Below are 20,621 nucleotides of genomic sequence, written 5' to 3'. Positions count from 1 at the left end.
TCTCTTTCTCTCTCTCTTCTCTCTCTCTCTCTCTCTCTCTCTCTCTCTCTCTCTCTCTCTCTCTCTCTCTCTCCTCTCTCTCTCTCTCTCTCTCCTCTCTCTCTCTCCTCTCTCTCTCTCTTTTACTCTGGGCATCTGAATCTTTTATATGCTAGGGTTCTATTCACTGCCTGTTATTCAGACATTGAAATCCCAAATGTTAATTGTTCTTCCAAGTACATTGACAAAACAGCAGCTAAATAAGGGTAGGCCAGACTGCGGTAGACTCTGACATGCATTTATGGAACAATGGGGCTCTGAGAGACAGCCTTGTAGCTCACAGGAAGACATAAGATGTGCTATTTTGACTGCTTCATAGCAGAACGGGGAACACACGCACACAAGGGAATTATGCATCTTGCTTAGTTCTGTCCAAAGTCCTCAAGACAGCACAATTCTATTGTGATGTCATCAAGAACTTTCTGTTTCTTTCCATTTCCTCTGCAATAAAGGATAATGATTTCTAATGACATCACAAAGGAAAAATGGATTCTACTTTGATGTCATCAGAAATTGGGGCCATCTATTATCTTCAAACCAAAATGTAGGAATCTTCAATGATGGGATGAAGAGAAATGTATGTCTGTGCTGAACTATATAGTATCCTTAATGCAATTCAAAACAGCCAACAATAAAGATTAAAATTTGGGTTTGATAAAAAGATACATTGAATTAGCCCAATAAACTTTTTTTAAAGAGAGGAAATCATTTAAACTTATACTTCCAATCCAGGACACTCAGATGTTTACCTAAGTCAGGTTACTATTACTACTGCTTTTATCATTTAGGGGCTTGTGACATACACATGGAGAAAGGTAGAGGAAGTTTTTACTTACAGGAATGCAGTAAAGCTCAATCTTTTTTGTTTTTAAGGTGCAGTGATTTCAGCCTCCAAATGTAACTTCAGGCAGTCTGCAAAGAAACAGGTTAAAATCTCTTTCAGTTATAATTGGTATTTCAGATTTAATTAAAAATTAAACTTTCATAATGTTTCACCATCCAAAGCAATGCATTATCAGTCAAGCGTAGCTTTTTTTTTTTGAGGGAAAAAAAAAGAAACCCTCTTCCCAGAGTAGTTTTGTAATGAAGAGAAAAGAACCTAAAGAAAAAAAAGAGGCAATTCTGAATATCAAAATATACCTTGGTGTTAAAGACTTCATAACTATATGGCTGGAAAGTCAATGCTTCTGAATTTCAACAATATTCTATCTTATGCTGCATTTTTAAGGAGGCAAAGATTCACATCCTAAAGAATATTAAAATGTTATTTTCAGACAAAAAAAATTGTAACTGTAAAAATCAGAAAGCGCAAAATGAAGTAAAATTATTATTTAAACTTCAAAATGGAAAAAAATTACATTCAAACCACTGCAAAAGCAATTCATAGAGTAAATCTAAACTAACATTTAATGAGCCAAATGAGGCTTGGCAAAGTGTTGGTTAGGGTATCACATATCATGTTATTCATCTTATGAAATTTTATCACATACAGCTACTGTTGGTTAGGGTTAAGACACTGAATGAACAGAGTGAGTTTCATAAATTAAACCAAATTACCCAGTCTAAATAATTTTAATCCCCTGCACTGGTTTATAGAAATAAAAAAAAAAAACAAAAAAACCTTTCAATTTTCAAATCAATAGCCTGGGTGTTAAATTTCCAAGTGTAATATAAATATATATTTCTGTACTATTATTTATGCTTTTTAACTCTAATCCTTCTCTAGTCTTTCCAATTGAAGAAATAAAAAGAAAATAACCATTATTACATCAAATCCTTACCACTTAGGGTTCCAAAATGGTCAACATAGCAATGTTGAAAGTGAAAGCATAATTTTCTATGTAAATTTTCAATGATCTTGTTAGCTCTCCTTTATTTTTAAAAGCAGTAAATGTTTTGCAATATTGTTATATTTGTACTTTTCACATATTATATATTATCTTTACATATTAGAATATAATTATATATCATTCTTGTTTAAGGCAGCTAAATAAAAGAACATACTCATTACTCACTTATGGAATTTTCCCCCTTAAACATATGTTTGTTGTGACATTAGTGACTATATTATATACACAATATTTGGGTGTGCATATATATGTATAATTTATATGGATATGACAAACTTGTAATGTTCCCCAAACCCTATGAATGGGGTTTACATTTTTCTGTGTGTGTGTGTCCCTATGTGAAGGCATTTAAATTATTGACAGTGACTTTAACTCAACTTTTCCCCCTGCTTCTCATATGCCTGAATTAAACTAAAAATGTACCAGTGTATAGAAGACAGAAATTATGGAGGCGTCACCAGGGACAACTGAATGAGAGGAGGGGAGTGCACATATTTCCTTATAAGGCAACAAAACATTCATAAAAGAAACTGACAAAAATAACTCAAGCTCAGAAAATATATGGTATAACAATAATCCCTTGATAAATGATTCAGAAGCATAAAAATTATCTACCTCTAGACAAATTTGCATCACCAGCTGGCACTATTCTGCTCACCAATTAAATATAGTGAGTGAATATGACCCACCAAATAGGGCAGAGAAGAAGAAAGGGTATGGACTTAGGTTACAGTTATATGCACAACTGATTTGACTGGGGATGAAATGAGTTCCATCTATCAACCAATTCGCCTGAATATATGAACTAATCAAATATTTTACTGAATTGCTCACTAATTCAGGTATACTTATAAGACCACTTCTATGTGTAGTAGATACAGCATAAGTATTTTTCCACTTTCTCCTCCTTTTGCTGACTTAGTCTCTAGTCGCTTCTTTATTTTCTTCTGTTCTCATTTCTATTATTTTCCTTTGTGCTCACTCTTTTTTACTTAGAGAAACAACTCCAAAATTACATTCTTATGGCCCTGGGAGAGGAGATTTGGTCACAACTACACACTCATTCTAAAGAGTCTGTTTCCCAATGTAAAGAAAACTATGAACAGCTGGGGGAGCAAATCATCACCATCATCACCAGTAGTAGCTTTCTTTTGATCTGTACATTGTACCTAATAAAATAAGGATTGTAGTGCATTTACATTTGACCCTATCTCAAACAGGACCACAATAAGAATATAATAATAGGACTATTACTATAGCACTTGGGCAAACGATTGAGCAAAACAGATGGATCTTATTCTGAGCCAGAACTCAAAAAACACAGTAGCCAACTCACTGTTGGCGACTACATATTTTGGCCCAGGGATGGGGCCTGGAAGTGGGGCCAGTTGTTCTTTCATATGCATACAGTTCCCCTAATGGCTCCTTCATGAGAAAACCACTAACTCTGCCTCAGAGTAGTTGGGTAGAGTGCCTTGAGTTGTTAAATAGTTATAAGACTGAATATCTGAGAAGTGGAGTATCCTAGAAGGAATAAGGTAAAATTATGGATGAGCCATTTCTGTATTGGAACTTAATTTGAGGCATTGGTGAATTCAGTACATTCTTCAAGAATTTCCCTCTGTCATTTAGGATGCACATTTAGGATGACTGATAAAATCCTTCTTAGTATTCCTTAAACATGACATTCCATCTCTCATTGTTATTTCTTCTTTGATGGCTATCTCTAATATATGGGAAATGTTCTTTTCCCTCTATCTCTTAGAATACCTAGATTCCTTCCATCTCAGCTGAAGCATCACTTTCTACATACCTTTCTTCATCTCTCCACCCCACCATATATTACTCCTCAAAAACATTGCCATGCATCTCTTTTATAAATGTACGTTTCTTCCCTGGAATGATGTAAGCTCTTTGAGGGCAAGGATTATTCTGATTTTGTTTTTGATCAAAACCTACATTGTCACCTGGCACATAATAGGTGCTTCATAAATGTTTGCCAATTAACTGATAATGGTTGTTTCTTAGCCTTGCAAATTTCCAACTTAGGCAGCAAAATCACTCATATAAATCTCAGCCACTGGCAAGATTCACTGAGTTAAGTAGTGCCCAAACTATGTAAGTTGTTGTTGTTTTTTTTTTAATGGATTAGACTCAACACCCAGAGATACAGTGGGAGACAGCTTGGTAATCAATGCAGACTACAAAGCCCCAGCGAATGGTTCTTTTGGCAGAGACCCCTTGACAAATAAGTTCCTGTATCTATACTTATGCAAGCTCTTAGAGACTTTTCAGGGGGATCAAATGTAATATACAGTAGAAAACCAACAATTAGAACAAAAGGATACATATAGATAAGCCTGAAAAAAATCATTAACTAAGGATGAAATGAAGTTTTCTATCTTGAATTTGAAAAAAAAAAGTGTTTCTGATGAATATAAGCAATTGTAAGGTCCAGTATAGCACTAGGTACTTACTGGCCTCCAAGGAAAAAATGAACAAATGAACTCACCAAATTTAGTAGGTTTACAATGATATCACCAATGCCCTCTTAATGATGTCTCTGTCCTGATCAGTAAGTGAATAAATATTTATTAATATATTATGACAGATACTATGTTAAGAGTTGGAAATACAATTATCAAAAAGAAAGTTCCTGCCATTGAAGAGCTTACAATCTAACAGGAAAAGAAAAGATTTGAAGGGAAACTGAAAGAGGGTGAAGGGGAAGGTACTTCAAACAGAGTCATGATGAAGAATTCCAAAGGAGTAGCCTATTTTCTATCATAATTGGATCAAGTTTTTGACAATTCACTCATAGTCATACAGGCCAAGTTCAGACCAATTTTAAGAAGGAAAGCAGGGGATAAAAAGATCTTTTATGTTATGAGCACAGAAGGATCCATTCATATTATTTTCATTTCCTTTTGTTAGGGGAGCTTCCTTGTCTTAATTTTAGGGACAATTGGCTTCAGTATTAACCCTCTCTCAAAAATATGCATTTGACCTAACAAATCAGAATTTCTAGATTCTCCTTTAGAATGCAAGTCAATTTAAGTAGGGATTATAGCATTCTTTGTACTTGCATCCATAGTACCTAGCCCAGTGCCTGGCACATGGTAGGAGGTTAATAAATACTTTTTGGTTAATTGATTCAAAGGTTATCAATGTAGAAATCTACTCTTTTCATTTACTGTAAACTCAGTAATCAATAATTCAATTCATTCAATACTTAAAGGATCCAAGATTAAATCAGTATTTATTCTGTCTCTACTTCTGCAGATCATCATAGTTTTTGTGAGTTGCTGGAAAAAGTTATCATTTGCTAGCCAACCTTCTGGAAATGAACATCTTTGAACCTGGCTAGTCTGGCCCTCAAAAGACAGACATACAGTTCATCACCAAGTCTGTATACAAAGGCTTTCCAGCTTTGCAAGAACTGCCAGAAGGTATGCACTCCACTGGCAAAAGCATCAAAGACCCAGGGCTATCTCTATGCCACAATGAGAAGGATATTAGTGGCAGAACCATTTACTATTAATCAAAATACATAAGGAACAAGAGAAATAATTTTTAAATGAAGTGTAGGAAATAGTGAAATATACATATAAAATTATATATTTCAGATATAGAGTCTCCAAGATTATATTCATATTCTTGGACAATGAAGGTTCCTTCTGGCATTTATGGCCTGGGAAGGAAGATGACCAAAACAAGTAATCAGGGTTTCAGAAGACTTCTGACTATATTCAATCCCACAATAAAGTATATCAAAGAAAAAATATACAAGAATACTTTACAGAGTAAGGCAGACAGAGATGCTTCTTAGAGTGATTAGCAGGTTCCTTAGAAAGGAAAATATCAGGAGTAGAGATGAAGCTAGAGGGAAATAATGTGCAAATTTTGATTAGATTTGCATAAATTGTAAGAAAGACAGAGTAATAGGCCAAGAGACACATGAATCCTTCCTCCCCTAAATTCTTTATAATTAGTAGAGGCTTTATATTACGTTTTTCCATAGAAAAAGGACTCTTAACTAGGATCTACAAGTTTCAGGATAGATTTCAAGGGTTTCATGAAACTGGATAGGAAAAAAAATCTTTATTTTAATTTCATTGGTTTCCTCTGTAATTCTATATATATTTATCGTATGCATTTAAAAACATTCTGAGAAGGTTTCAACAGCTTGCCAAAGGGGTTGGTCACACACACACACGGATAAGAAATGCTGCTAGAGGATAGAGACTGAAGCATTTGGTGTGCAAATTATTTTAAAATATTAGAATCAATTTTCAAATATTTTAGAAATGGAATTAATCCATTAAAAATGGTGGGTAGAAAAGGCATGATGCTTATACTTCATTTAATCATATCACTTACTGTACTGCTCTTAAAAGAAATCTAGAAACTAGAACAAAAGAGATGCTACAAGTCAAAGCAAAATGTCACAAGCCAAGCTCAGGGAAAAAAAGAAACAACTCTCCACTTCATTTTGAATGGTTTTTTTCCAATAAAGTTGATCTTAAAGTTTTCAGTAATAGCCAAATCCCTATTTAGATGCTGGTTAATTATGTCCTAAAGAATCTATGGGCACCATTACCAAAATGGGCTATCATAGGAATGGAATCACAGAGAAAAAAAACTAGGATAACAAAATTGCTAAAGCTTTGTAACCTCTGTCTGTACTACTAGTGGCTCAAACTAAAGCAATTAATCCTTTCACTCACAAAGCCATAAGTGTACGTCCTTTCATAAATAAGAAGTTAATACTATAATTCTGGCCTTCTAGAGCTGGGATTGCATTATGAAGGAGTATATAGATTTCCTAGGGATGCTTTCCTCTGAATCTAAATTTAGGCCAACGAGTAGGTTAATAAGGTTTTAATGAAGTATTTAATCACTGATCAAATATCATATCACTGATCGTAGTAGTGTCTTGAATTCATGGATCATTTATAGTGCCTTTTATATCTGTGAATATACAATCACAGGATCACAGATTTAGAACTAGAAATGACATTAGAGGTCATTTAGTCAAACTGCCTGACAGGAAACAGATGGCTAAGGTACTCTTCCCAGTGGGGTCTAGGAATTGAGATTATTCCCTCAGATACATGAGTCAGATTATACAGGTATTTTGACATAATAGAATGAGTGCCATCATTGGGGTCAGAAGATGATTGAGGTTGAACCTGATAGTTACTAATTATATGACCTTGAACAATCACTTAATCTCTCTGAGCATTTCTTTCCTCATCCTTAAAATGGGACAATAAGGGGGCAGCTGGGTGGCTCAGTGGATTGAGAGTCAGGCCTAGACACAGGAGGACCTGGGTTCAAATCCGACCTTAGACACTTCCTAGCTGTGTGACCATGGGCAAGTCACTTAACCCCCATTGCCTAGCCCTTACCATTCTTCTGCCTTAGAACCAATACCCAGTATTGATTCTAAGACAGAAGGTAAGGGTTTAAAAAAATGGGACAATAATTATCTCAGAGAGGCATATCAAAAGACTCTACAGGAGTTGAAGGTGCCAAATTTTATCTAAATCCCTCCCCACTCCACTTTCAACTCCAGGATTCCCAAAGAGTAAATTAGAACCTGATAAAATTGTGGCTAGAAAGATTGATTAGGAATAGATTTTTTTTCCTGACCGCTTTGAAGGGGATAGGGAGGTAGGGAGGTTTCAAGTTTGAAGAGCTCTCCAGTGGTCCTAAGTTGGTACCTATTATTATCAGAGTTCAGATGAGGCAGAGCTTGGGACTATTGTTTTTAATTTATTCCCACAATAATGGAAACATCACACATTTAGAACTGGGAGAGACCTTATTCATCATATAATCCACCCCAAAATTGGGATTCAAACTTCAAATCCAGAACTCTTCTTTCAACAATGTATCATGATGTAACCTTTTATTAAACTTCTAAAAGTTCAAGACAAAATGTTTATAGGTGGATCATGTCTCTAATTCCAAACCTAAGAATCCTAAGCCCCTGAACCACCCACATCTAGAAAAACAACTCCATTTGGAAGCAGGTAGGTGGCTCGATGAATACAGTTCCAGAACTGGAGACAAGAGGTCTTAGGTTGAAATCTTGTCTCAGACACTTCCTAGCCATGTAACCCTGGACAAGGCACTTAACTCCAATTGCCTAGTCCTTAACTCTCTTCTGCCTTGGAACTAGGTTAAAAAAGCAACAACTCATTCTATCTCTTTCCCTTTACCATAATTTCTAAGGAAGAGAGGCCCTCCTTGCCAATAGCAAATTCTTTGCTTGATAAATTTGGTCTTTCTCTCTGCTTCTATTTCTGTCACAGTCTCTGCCTCCAATCTACCCCTCTATATTGGTTCTTGTGATGCCAGAAACACAAAGATTTCCCTTTTTCTAGAAAACAAGCAAAACAAAAACAATAAAAACAACAACCAAAAAACACCCCACCTTAATTCCTTGAAACTATTATTCTACTTTGTTGCTCCTATTCATTGTCAGACTCCTGGAAATGACTGTCTAGACTTGGCTGCCTCTACTTCCTCACTACATGCTTATTTTTCATTCTCTAGCAATGAAGCCTCCAATGTCATTCTGCTGAAATTTCTTTTGCAGTGTAAGCCTATAATGAAATATCCTGAGAAAAGACTCTTGTAGGGAATGTATGTATGTTTGTATTAGGGTAGGGAGAAAGAAGGTGGGGAAGATAGGGATGGTCAATTATTAGACAGGTGAAACTCACTTTAAGATAGCCCTGTACCTTAAAATCATAGCTTTTTTTTTTTAAACCCTTACCTTCCGTCTTGGACTCAATACTGTGTATTGGCTCCAAGGCAGAAGAGTGGTAAGGGTAGGCAATGGGGGTCAAGTGACTTGCCCAGGGTCACACAAATCATAGCTTTTAAAATAGATAAGTCAAAGACTAATTGTTTGATTTACAAAGGAAATAGGGAGAAGCATCAGAGGAATCAATAATTAGGATCAGAAAAATATAGCATTATGGCATACTGCTTAGAATATCTCTGACGATATTGTCATTAAGAAGTATGTTTTCTAGAATAGTTCTAATGCTTTGAGTGTATCATATCCCAATGAACTAAAAGTATGTAAAATATATCATCTCTCTAAATTGTCAGACCAGTTTATCTCTGATTCAAGAACCCATAAGTTATTCCTGTCTCTATTTAGAAAGTAAAAATCTAACTCAAACACTGGAAAATGAAATGAATTATCCATGGTCACAATATCAATCCAGGAATGGAATCTAATAGGAAAAGATTTTTATTTGATGTAAGAAGACCTATTTCAGATGTTACCCCTGCCACCTATTTCATGCACTTAACTTTTTAAATCTAGATAGGGAATTCTAGGAAGATGGCAGCTTAGACGAGCCAGTCTCTCTCTGGAGATGGAGAACAAAGGGCTTCAAGAGGAAAGAAAACCAGATGAAACACAAAGACAGAACAGGGGGACCCTACTGCTAGACAGCTCAGCTCAGTGAAAACACTCCTTCTTGTCCCTCCATTTTTTTTTCTCCTCTAGGGGTTTTAGCCTCAGGGCAGATTAAGCAATATAGACTAATACAGCCAATACAGGCTTAATCCCATCAATTGGACAGACAAGAAGTCTTCAGAGGGTAGAGAAAGTAGCTACAAACCTCCATTGCCAGCTGGGGGGAAGATCTTTCATCAAAGATCATTAAATCCATCTGCTCAAACTAGCAGAACAGAAAAGGAAAAAAAAAGAGAAAAGAAATGACAATTGACAGCTTCTTTCAAGGAAGTGAAAAGAGAGCAAATGAAATATAAATAGAAGAAGAGGAACAAGTTCCAGCTAATTGGACACAGGCTTTGGGAGATTTCAAAATTCAATTAACTCAAGAACTTCAGGAACTCAAAAAGCAATCAAGAGAGGCTGAAGACAATTTGAAAAAGGAAATATATTAACTAAAACAAGAAAATAAAGTCTTAAAAGCCAGAATTGGCCAGCTTGAAAATGAAGCAAAGAAGGCAAAAGGTGATCTACAAAGAAAATCAGACCAGAAGGAGAAGGATGACCAAAAAGCCAGGAATGAAATTCAGTCTTTAAAAAATAGAACTCAACAACTAGAAGCAAATGGCTTCACAAGGCAGCAAGAATATATAAAACAAAATGAAAAAAATGAAAAATTTGAGGAGAGTATGAAACACCTCATTGATTCATCCAAAGACCTGGAGTATAGACCTAGAAGAGACAATTTAAGAATTATTGGTTTACCAGAACATCATGCTAAAAGAAAAAGTTTAGATATCATCCTACAAGAAATTATCAGAGACAATTGCTTTGACATTCTCAAACAAGAGGGAAAAGTGGAAATTGAAAGAATCCATAGATCACCTCCTACATTTAATCCACAACTGACAACTTCCAGGAATATTATAGCCAAATTAAAAAACTACCAGACCAAGGAAAAAATATTACAAGCTGCTAAAAAGAAGTCACTCAGATATCAGGGAACCACAGATAGGTTAACACAGGATCTTCTTGCATCTACATTAAAGGATCAGAAGGCATAGAACATAATATTCTGGAAAGTAAGAGAACTGGGTCTACAACCAAGAAACAACTATCCAGCAAAACTGACTATATTTTTGCAGGGGAAAAGTATGGTCTTTCAATAAAAATTGAGGACTTCCAAGCATTCATAAAGAAAAAACCAGACTTAAACAGAGAGTTTACTGCCCAAACACAGAACTCAAGAGAATTACCTTAAGGTAATTAAGAGAGTGGGGGGGGGGGGAAGGAAAATCTTTTCTTTTAGGGAACTTATGTTCAATCAATTTATATCCCTAGAAGAAAAGAAGATATTGGCAAATATGAAAAATTATTACCAACAAGGTAACTAGAAGAAGTTTACATAGAGGGAACAATGACAAACTGTATAGGATGAAATGTCTATATATATATGTGTGTGTGTGTGTGTGTGTGTGTGTGTGTGTGTGTGTGTGTGTGTGTAGAAATATATACAAAAGTAGAGGGGGAAAAAGAAGGTAATATTAAGAAAAATGGGAAAACAAACAAAATGGAGTAAATTTATATTTCATAAAGAAGTGCGTGGGGCCAAAAGGGAAGAATAACAATACACTGGAAGGGTAAAGAGGTTGGAGAGAGGAAATAGTTAATACTTAAGTGCATTGAAATCAACTTAAAGAGGGAAGAACAATCAGATCCATTGGGGGCAGAGAATTGATTTGCGCCCTATAGAGAAGTAGAAGGGTAACAAAAGGACTGGTGGGGAGGGAAGTAACACTAGGAAGGGAGAGGGTGGGGGTGTAGCTTAAAAAGATCCTAAAGAAGAATAAGAGGGGAAAAAGAAGGGAGAGGGGAGAAAGGAAAGTACAATAAGGGAGGGAATAGGGAAACTGATTAAAAACAAAAACTTTTTTAATAGAGGGAATGCATTTCCAGTTTTAATTTCCATACAACTTTATCATCAGCCCAAATCTCTCGATGGTATTCCAAGTACCCGGTCATGTCCTCTGTGCCTATTTGGTATGTGTTTACCTCAATGCCATTCTTGATAACAATCAAGAATAACTGTTAAAGGGAACAGTTGTACAACCAGAGCTCAAAATAGCTTAAAGCTTTATTGAATTGTGAGGGGCATTTTCTCTGATCACCAAATCCTTTAGAAGAGATCCTTGCTTTTCTACCTTAGATTAGAGTACTCTGAACTTTCCTGAGCTACATGTTCCCAAACCACTAATAATAGTGGCCACAGCTACAAAAGACCCAGAAAAGGAAGTGCTCACTACTGAAGTCATTGGCATTGTCAACTGTTTTAACACCATAAATAGTGTCAATGGAAATGCTATTGAATAAGGGGCATTACCAACTGTCTTGCAGATGAACCCTAAGAATCACTAGGCCTTTCCATCAATTCTACATTTGAACTCTCTATATTTTATTTTCCTCATTAGAATGTGCATTGCTTGAGAACAAGCACTGTCTTGTTTTTTCTATATGTATTGCAGGTGGAAAAATGTTTTGCATATAGCAAATAACTAATAAATACTTTTTATTCAGTTGTTCATTCATTCACATAGCTAGTTATTCTAGTAAAACCATGATAAATATTCTAACCCCAAACTAGTTCTCTAGCAGTTACATGGTAAAGAAACATGCAAATAATTTTTTAAAATCACAATCTAATCACGGAAACTGTAGGGGTTTAGAATTTTAATGAAAAGCTTTTTTAAAAATTTGATTGTCAAGAGCTAACAAATGAAGTTTTTCATCCCAATGATTCTGGTTTAAACTGGAGATGAGAGGATATATGAGTGCAGAATATAGTTTATCCTTGTAGTCTGTAACACTGTGTCTTAAACCAGTTATCACATTTTCAAAACATCTATCTTAAAGCACTTTCTTCCCCTGAAGATTGGAGAGGTGGTTGTACAGAATAACACTGTTCCTGTTCCAACTATTTCCATGAACAAATTGTCCTCTGTTTGTAGTTTTCAAGGAGAGTTGACTATATAACAAGTGCTTATGCAAGGAATGATTTGTAGAAAGGTATTTTTCCCTATGTTCTCAGGGACCACATGACTCAAGTGTGCCTGGAAGGCAAGTTAGCTTTAAGTAATCAACTTTCACTCATCTGCACATAGATTATTGCTGATGAATATGTTCTCCTATGCTGTTTTTCCCCTGAAATTCTGTACATCCATAAAGGCTTTTCCTATGTGACCATTTTATATATGTCCAGGTTACAACTAACTTTTACACCTTTCCAACACAATACTGTTTAATCTTCCATGTTCTAGGTTATATGAAATCATGTCTCTGAAACATGATATTAGTCCCTTCCTTAGACACCAATTTTAGAAGTACTTTCACTGAATTAGTTCAGGGAAATAAAAATTAGCAAGGTAATTCAGGTCTTAAAAAGCAAAATAATGTATCTATATATGAATTATCTTTTATATTACACTCCAGTTGAAAATTATGGACAACACTACTGGGTTGCATTGTCAACCCAGAAACAAGCCTTTATTAGTCACCCACTATATGCCAGAATTGGTGTTGGGGCTAGGGATACAGACTCAGAAATGAAATGGTTCCTCACTTCAAGGAGCATTCATTCTATTAGGAGAGAAAAGTATGCCCAAATAAATCATTTGGAAAGAGGACAAAAGTGAGTCAAGAAGTGTGGGAAAGGACGATGAAAGTCTTGATATTTAAAAAAATGAAAGGTTAGGTAAAGTTTTAATGCTCAGTTCTCAAGTTCAGTAACAATTGGATTTGAAGGCTACTCTCCCTTCCATGAATTCTGCTCTGTACCTCACATCCTCCAACTGAGATGATTTTTAGTACATACAATTGCATTTAAAAATGTACATATAGTCTGCTATGTAGGAGGCTTCAACCATATATATCCATATAACTTCCAAACTCATTCCAGCTTAACAATTAAATGTACAATATATCATTGGAGATTTCATTAGGGCAATTGTTTCAACAAAGTATCAAGTTGGGCAGATAAAGGAAATGTGCTGAGTATAATTTATTTGTATTTTAACAAGACCTTGGACAGAGTGTACCACACAGGAAGATAGAAGCTAGAACTGCATGGCAGATAAAAGCTGCTTTGGAGTTAGGAAGCCATAACTGTTATTTAATCAATGATATTGCTTCTGACTGGTGAGAGGAATTTAGCAGATTCCTCAGGGATAGATAGTGTGGTCTGTGACCAACATTATTCAACATAGTCATTAAATATTGAGACAGGGATATAAATTTTCTAAGTGATGGTATATTTTCAAAAGCACAAAGCTAGATGATAAACTAAATGCTAAGAATTTAAGAATGGTGGCCACAGAGTAATTACATCCTTGATACAGGATTGGTGGTGCTTATATTCAAGACTCCATCATTTCCTGCTTAAAACCTCTTTGGAATATTTCATGGGAGGTAATGTTCAAAAGGGGAAATCTGAAATGATGGAAAGAATAACAGGACCTTGGGGGAGTCAGATGCTCTAGGTTCACATCCCAATTCTGCTACTTGCTACCATTCAGTCTCCCTAAAACACAGTTTCCACATCCACAGTTTATATTAGATGCAAACTTTTAATTTTCAGATAAGAATATAGGATCAGAGAAGATGAATGACTTGTATAAGGTCATATGGGTAGTAAACAGAAGAGCAGGGATATATACCTATGTCCTAGTTCCACAAGAAGAAATTATTCATTTCTTACCAAAGATTTTTTTCCTGCCGTATTTATGACAACCACACATAAGGATTATGTCATACTTTGCAGATGAAATATAAGACCCATCCAAGAGTTAAAGTGTTTTAAAATAAATGAGAGGGTGAAAAGTCTCTCTGTTCTAGACATCAATGGGCTGGAGTTTTTATCTCCGGTATGTAATATGTTATCTGAGATAGTTTTTAATCATTTAATGTATATTACTAATGTCTGGAACACCTGGAAGACTGTAGAAATTCTATATACCAGCATAAAGGGTAGCATTTCCACTAAGAGCAAATGAACAGAAATAATGAAAATCTGATCAGTTCTTAAAAATTTGTATACTGAGGGAAAATGAGTGAAAGTGGTATGAAAACATAAATGGTATGGTTATATAAAGCAAAACATAACAGTATAGTCTTGGAGCAAAATTTCTCCAAACCTTGGGTTGGGTTTCTTTATCAATTCATTGATAGGGTGGTACTAGATACCTGTGGCTAAAAGGATCTTTCTTCCTCAAAATTCTGAAGAAACAACAATACTGATGAGAATAATTCATATGACCAATAATCATATACTATCTTTTGTCTTCTCTTATATTGTTGTCTTATACTGTTATTGAAGTCTTGTGCTCTTATTGGGCATTTTGATTATTTATATCTGGTCAAATCAATTAGAATATAAGTCCTTTGTGGGCAGGGACCAAGTCTAAATATTTCTTTGAAATGATTAGTATAGTCCCCTAATAACTAGCAACTTTGTTCCATATATTGTGGATGATCCATAAAGTCAGGTCAATATTTTCATTGTATCTATCTAGTATGAACAATAAGGAAAACAAGGTTAAAAGAGGTCAAACCAGTCAGTAAGCATTTAATAAGTACCCTCTCTGTCAGGTACTGTGATGAGTTCTGGGAGAATATTGTCATTTAGATATTTTTTAGTCATATTGACTCTTCATGACCCTGCTTGAGATTTTATTGGCATAGATACTGGAATGCATTGTCATTTCTTTCTCCAGATCATTTTACATATGAGGAAAATGAGGCAAACTGAGTTAAGTGACTAGCCCAGGATGAAGAAGGGCAAAAAACAAACAAACAAACAAACAAACCATCTCCTAGTCTCATGGAGTTCACATAAATAACCATTGATTTCAATAGAAAGCTAAGATACAGGCTCAGAGGAGGAGGGCCAAAGAAGTATGTGCCAGCCGGCCCTTTGTAAATATTTTTTTTGAAATTTCTGTGGTTTTTCAAAATTGGAACTAAGAAATAATAAAGGATGAAAAAGCAGTAGATGAATAAAAGTGACAATGGGTAAGACAAATTAGCATAGATTATTAGAACCACCACTGAGGTAAGGAAAGTGAAAATTCATTAAGAAATCAAATATAAATTTAGGAAAGTCCCTTTCTAATACAGTGTTAAATATGGGCTCTGTAATTTTTGAAAATGTCCAAAGAAATACACATTTTGCAAAGGCATTTTGAAAATGGTTTGCCCCATCATTATATTGCAATTTGACATATCACATAACAAGTTCTAAACTAGAGTTGCAAATTACATTTTCCTGATACCATATATGTATATGTATACATATATATACATATTTTGAAGCATTCTCTTTTATTCCAGATGTTACTAGTCAGAATCTGCAAACTTTCCCTTTAGATTCCTGAATAAATAATTTAATTATGCATGGTCTATGTTTAAACTGAGTTTTTCTGAACTCCACAAATATTATATTATTGTATAATGCTGTCTAAAGTATACTTATATTAACCAAGACCAGAATTTTTTTTATTAAACATCTATTTATGCCACTCTATATGACATAAACCCAGAGAGAATTGTATAGCAATAAAATCATTTTCCTTACTAATCTGGCATTACTGTAGACCTGCAAATGCAAATTTCTTAACTTTTCTGCATCAGAATCACCCATCTATATTTGATCTTTTTTATTTTTATACAACATGCTATTTCATATGAATAAAAATCAAATCAAATTATTTCTCAAAGTACTGTATGCTTACACCCACAATGCTCTACCAGACCTTTCATCCACCCACTCACTAAAGTTCACTTGTGCTGATGACATCTGTTTTGGCACCAAGTTCAGAAACGTTCAGACTTAGAATGTTGATATGGCCCATTTGGTCAACACTAGAGAAGGCACCTTCAACTGAGTGTGACCAATAGATTGAGGAATGCATTCCATTGCCACAGCATTTCTGCTGACCATGAGCTAAACACACTACTTTGCAGAAAATGTCTGAAACATCAACCACACCTGGCATTTTGAGTGTGACTCTGGATAGGACTTTAACTTTTCATGAGCTCTTGAAAAAACTAGCTGCCAAAGTCAAGATATGCAATAACCTTCTAAGTTAGCTTGCTGGCTCTGTATCTGTACCAATGCACACACCCTCCAAACGTCTGCACTCACCATCTGCTATTCAACCACAGAATAATGCGTTCTAGTCTGGTGCTGCTTGACATGCGCCAAGATATTCAATGTCCAACTTCACTCAAACATGTGCACCATATCAGGAACCTTATGACACAGCCCTTGCCATCAGTGTGGTGTTTACTGGCCCCACTGCACATCCATCGAGTGTACGTGACACTCAAGCTGATAGATGCAATTCATGCCAAACTTAACTTTCACTGTGTATGGATCTCTCCAGTTTGCCTGCAGCTCACCATCTATTAAGACATGTGCTTTGGCCTCATCTTCTCTGCCAAAGTATGTCCATGGAGCCACCCTGGCAAGAGGAAGGGTCTCTATCAATGTCAATGAACAAGTTCCTTGCTGCCGACCCTACCATCTGTCCTCCTGTTTTTCACGTACTATACAGTATATGGACTTTGCTGAAATAGCTTTCCAACTGGCCAAGGTCATGGTACAGCCTACCTTTACAGATGGGGTCATTGTGAATATCCAAATTATCCTATGGCCAAACACATAGCTGGATGTGAATGACAAGTACTCTTTGTACAAACTTATTATTATAAAAGTCTGATGGCAGAAAACAGCAAATGAAGAAGCTTTTGCCAGCATATGAGAGTTTCACATCTGTTGGAAAGTACAGAATCTTCAATTCCCCTACGTGCCCAAGAGAATTTTCATTTAAACTTTCTTTTTTTGTAAATTCCCTAGACTGTCAAAAAATAAATAAGTTGTATTTCAATTTTAAGCATAAATATTCCTTTGGAATTTATATAGTACCTTTAAGGTTTGCAAGGCACCAACACTGTGTCACAACATTCCATGTAACTTGGAATGGTATTTTTTCCAGAAGTGTTAGTTTATTGCTGTAAATAATTGTATCTCTTTTCATATTAAGCAAATCCGGTTTCTTTCAAAACCATTTACACACCATACTTATACAGACTTTAATTCTCCTTCCTTGAGTTCCATGTGTTACATGATTTTTGGAGGTCACCAAGCCAAGATAGTCTCTACCATTTAATCTACATGCAATAATGTGGTGATACTATATTAATCTCTGCATGGAATGTGGCATGTATAAATAATTATGAGATATTGAAAAGTCATATTTCCACTATCACTAGTTTTATGTCTTTCTCCTCTTATCTATTTTGTAAATAAATATTGTAACTTTTTTGTATTTCATCTAACCTCTTGGTAAGACTTTACTTTTCTCATCCACAAAATGGAGATAATAATAGCACCTTTTATGAGAGTAGGCAATTAAAACTAAGATGTTCCATCTCATTTTATATTGCACAGAGAGTAAGACTGACAACAAATGCAAAGCATTGGTACCAAGATACTCTTCCCTGTCCTGGTGGTTTGGTGATCATCCTTTCATTTTTTTCCACAGTCAGTAAAGTAGGCTCTCAGAGTATTTTAATCAATCAGTTTTAATCAATAAACATTTATTAAGTACCTACTCTGTGCTAGGCACTGTTATAAGTGCTGGTAACACAAAACTAGGCAAAATACAGTCCCAACACTGGATAAGATTACAGTCTAATGGGGGAGAACACATGCAAACAAACATATATATATATATATGTATATATATATATACATATATATATATGTGTGTGTGTGTGTGTGTGTGTTTGTACACATATATATGTATATGTATACACACATAATATATCAAGCTTTGTACAAGAGAAACAGGAAATAGCAGAGGAAAGGCTATAGAATTAAGAGGAGCTAGGAAAGGCTTCATATTCAACAACCTATCTCCATAATCGAAGGAGATTAGTGGGGAAGGTTTATCCCTTAGTAAGGTGGTCTTAGTGATACCAAAATTGAAGGCAAGAAGCAACTAAAACCACCAACCATTATACAGTGACAAAAGGAATATTGCAAAATTGCTGCATGAACTTAAGCCTTTCTCAAGGGCAAAAACTGTACATTAAAATTAAATCTCTAGTCTCATCACTTTGCTTTGAATGTTGTAAATCAAGGTAAATGTCTATGACATACAAGTAAGGGACAATGGGAAGTAGCTACAGCAATTCTCTCTGGAGAAACCACAGAGGAATTAAATGGATAGCTATTCTTAAAATCCTCTGGATTAATATACCTGGTATTCTTAGACAAACTTTCATCTCACACAGGGCTATAGAATTCCTTGTAATGCCTTGACTTACAATGTTCTGGCCTAATCATTTGACCTCTCTGAGGTTTCCTGAAAATATGCTCTTACTCCCATTTTCTATGGGAATTCTCCCACAGATTAACACACAAATGAGAATTTGGCCCATGCACTATAGGCACCATTGAAATGTGGCCACCTGAGGCATGCAGGGAGCATATCCAGCTGGCACATCATGTGTTGCCCTGGAGTAGAATACAATGAGAAGAAATTTTGGCTACAGATACCTGAACAGTCCCTATAAAGACCCGATTATGAAATGTACTCCAGCATTATCAATGTTCCATGATTGTAATAGGAGCCAGCAAGACCTCTACTTCAAAGTTCACATTTTAAAAATGCAGTCATAAGAAAAACCAGAGATTCTTGGATACAGTAATATGGAAAGGCCGAGCTTATCACACCAAAATTAGAATAATACAAATCTAACTGGGAGAGTCTCTTTCTAAGAAGTCTAGGTGCTGACTATTAATAATTGGGCTAGACATTCAAAAGTAGTAAACGTTGTAATATGAAACATGCAAAAGTGTACAACTTCAGTATGTAGAACTTTAGTAATATTTAGTAGTAAAAATTTAGTATATGTCTCTAGTATACAGTTTATATGATGACTATTGGGTTAGTGAGAGATTTTTATAAACTAAAAATCAGCCTCTTGCCAAAAAAAAAGATGCAGACATGCACAAATATTTGTTGATTTAATTTTATCTCAATCTTCCCATGCAAATTATTCAAAACAATAAATCCATGCATCTGAACTGTGCTTCTATATGAAACCATTCTGTCAATTTTGGGCCTTTTTTTTTCAAAACACCAGAAGTGAATAGAGGACATAATGGGGTAGTCTTTTGCCAATTTTTGTCTTTAACCAAAGCTGTTTTTTAATTATATGAGCACATAAGTAGAACGTGAAACTTAGAATACTTGTTCAGGGATGCAAACTTTTAACAAGTTCAATTCACATAGACATTCTAACACTCCATCATGAAGTGCATTTTTAAAATAAAATCTTAATGGGGTGAATAGGAATGGTTAATAAAATAGCTCTAATGAAACAGAAATGAATATAACATATAAAACAAGTGATTGTTCCACCCATCCCCATCACCAGTGATAGAGAAAAATGTAAAATTATGCATGGATCTTGAAAGATTTATTAAAATGGTAATAATCATAATATATTTGAAAGCAATGTTTTCTAGTTTATAAAGTATTTCCACATATGTTATGTTCTCTAATTCCAATAATAACCTGTGAGGAAGACAGTGCAAATATTCTTTTCAGGTTGTAGATTAAGAGACTAAGTAAGGCTTCAAGCAATTAAGTGAACAGTTCCAGATTGCATAGCTAGGAAGGGACAGAAAGTCCCTTGTAGTAAGATCTTTCTGACTGAGTCCAGTGATCTTGTCACCAGGCCATGCTGCCTCTTTTAAGATGTCAGCTTTATGATGTCAGCAGAATGCTAAAACCAATTACAGCTGCATTTCACATTTGTGTTTACTTGTTATGTTGCATATGGATATACCAAAAACCAATGAAGAGACACTGTGTTACAAACACATCCTGGAAGTGAAAGACAGATCCCATCTATCAGTTTAACCAGTTGATAGTATTTTCCAAGACGGAGTTTGACAGTAAGCGAAACAAACAAACGTAATGGTTTAAATATGCCACTGCAGCCCCTCGAGCTGTCACTCAAGAGACATTTTTATATCATTACTCCAATGTCATGCTAATAAAAATTTTGACTATTCAACAAGTTTTGGTGACAATTTATCAGTATTAAAAAAAATCACACCTCTGTGGAAACCTTTATTCTGCCATCATGTATCTTTATTTAGACTTAAGCTATTACTAACA

At 35.2% G+C, this 20,621-nt stretch overlaps 1 long non-coding RNA gene across 2 annotated transcripts in view; it reads right to left on the bottom strand.

The window, feature by feature from the left end:
- LOC123242381 overlaps positions 1-20,621 on the bottom strand; it is a 501,284-nt gene that overhangs the window by 137,005 nt on the left and 343,658 nt on the right. The window contains exon 4 of one of the 2 annotated variants that reach the window (XR_006505817.1): positions 876-951. This is a non-coding gene — a long non-coding RNA (uncharacterized LOC123242381). Of the gene's footprint in view, positions 1-94; positions 952-20,621 lie in introns of those variants that run through there. The other variant, XR_006505816.1, reaches the window with a different exon arrangement.

This window comes from Gracilinanus agilis, chromosome 3, assembly GCF_016433145.1.
Source record: "Gracilinanus agilis isolate LMUSP501 chromosome 3, AgileGrace, whole genome shotgun sequence".
NCBI classification, from domain to species: Eukaryota; Metazoa; Chordata; class Mammalia; order Didelphimorphia; family Didelphidae; genus Gracilinanus; species Gracilinanus agilis.
This window is presented reverse-complemented; position numbering and strand designations above follow the sequence as displayed.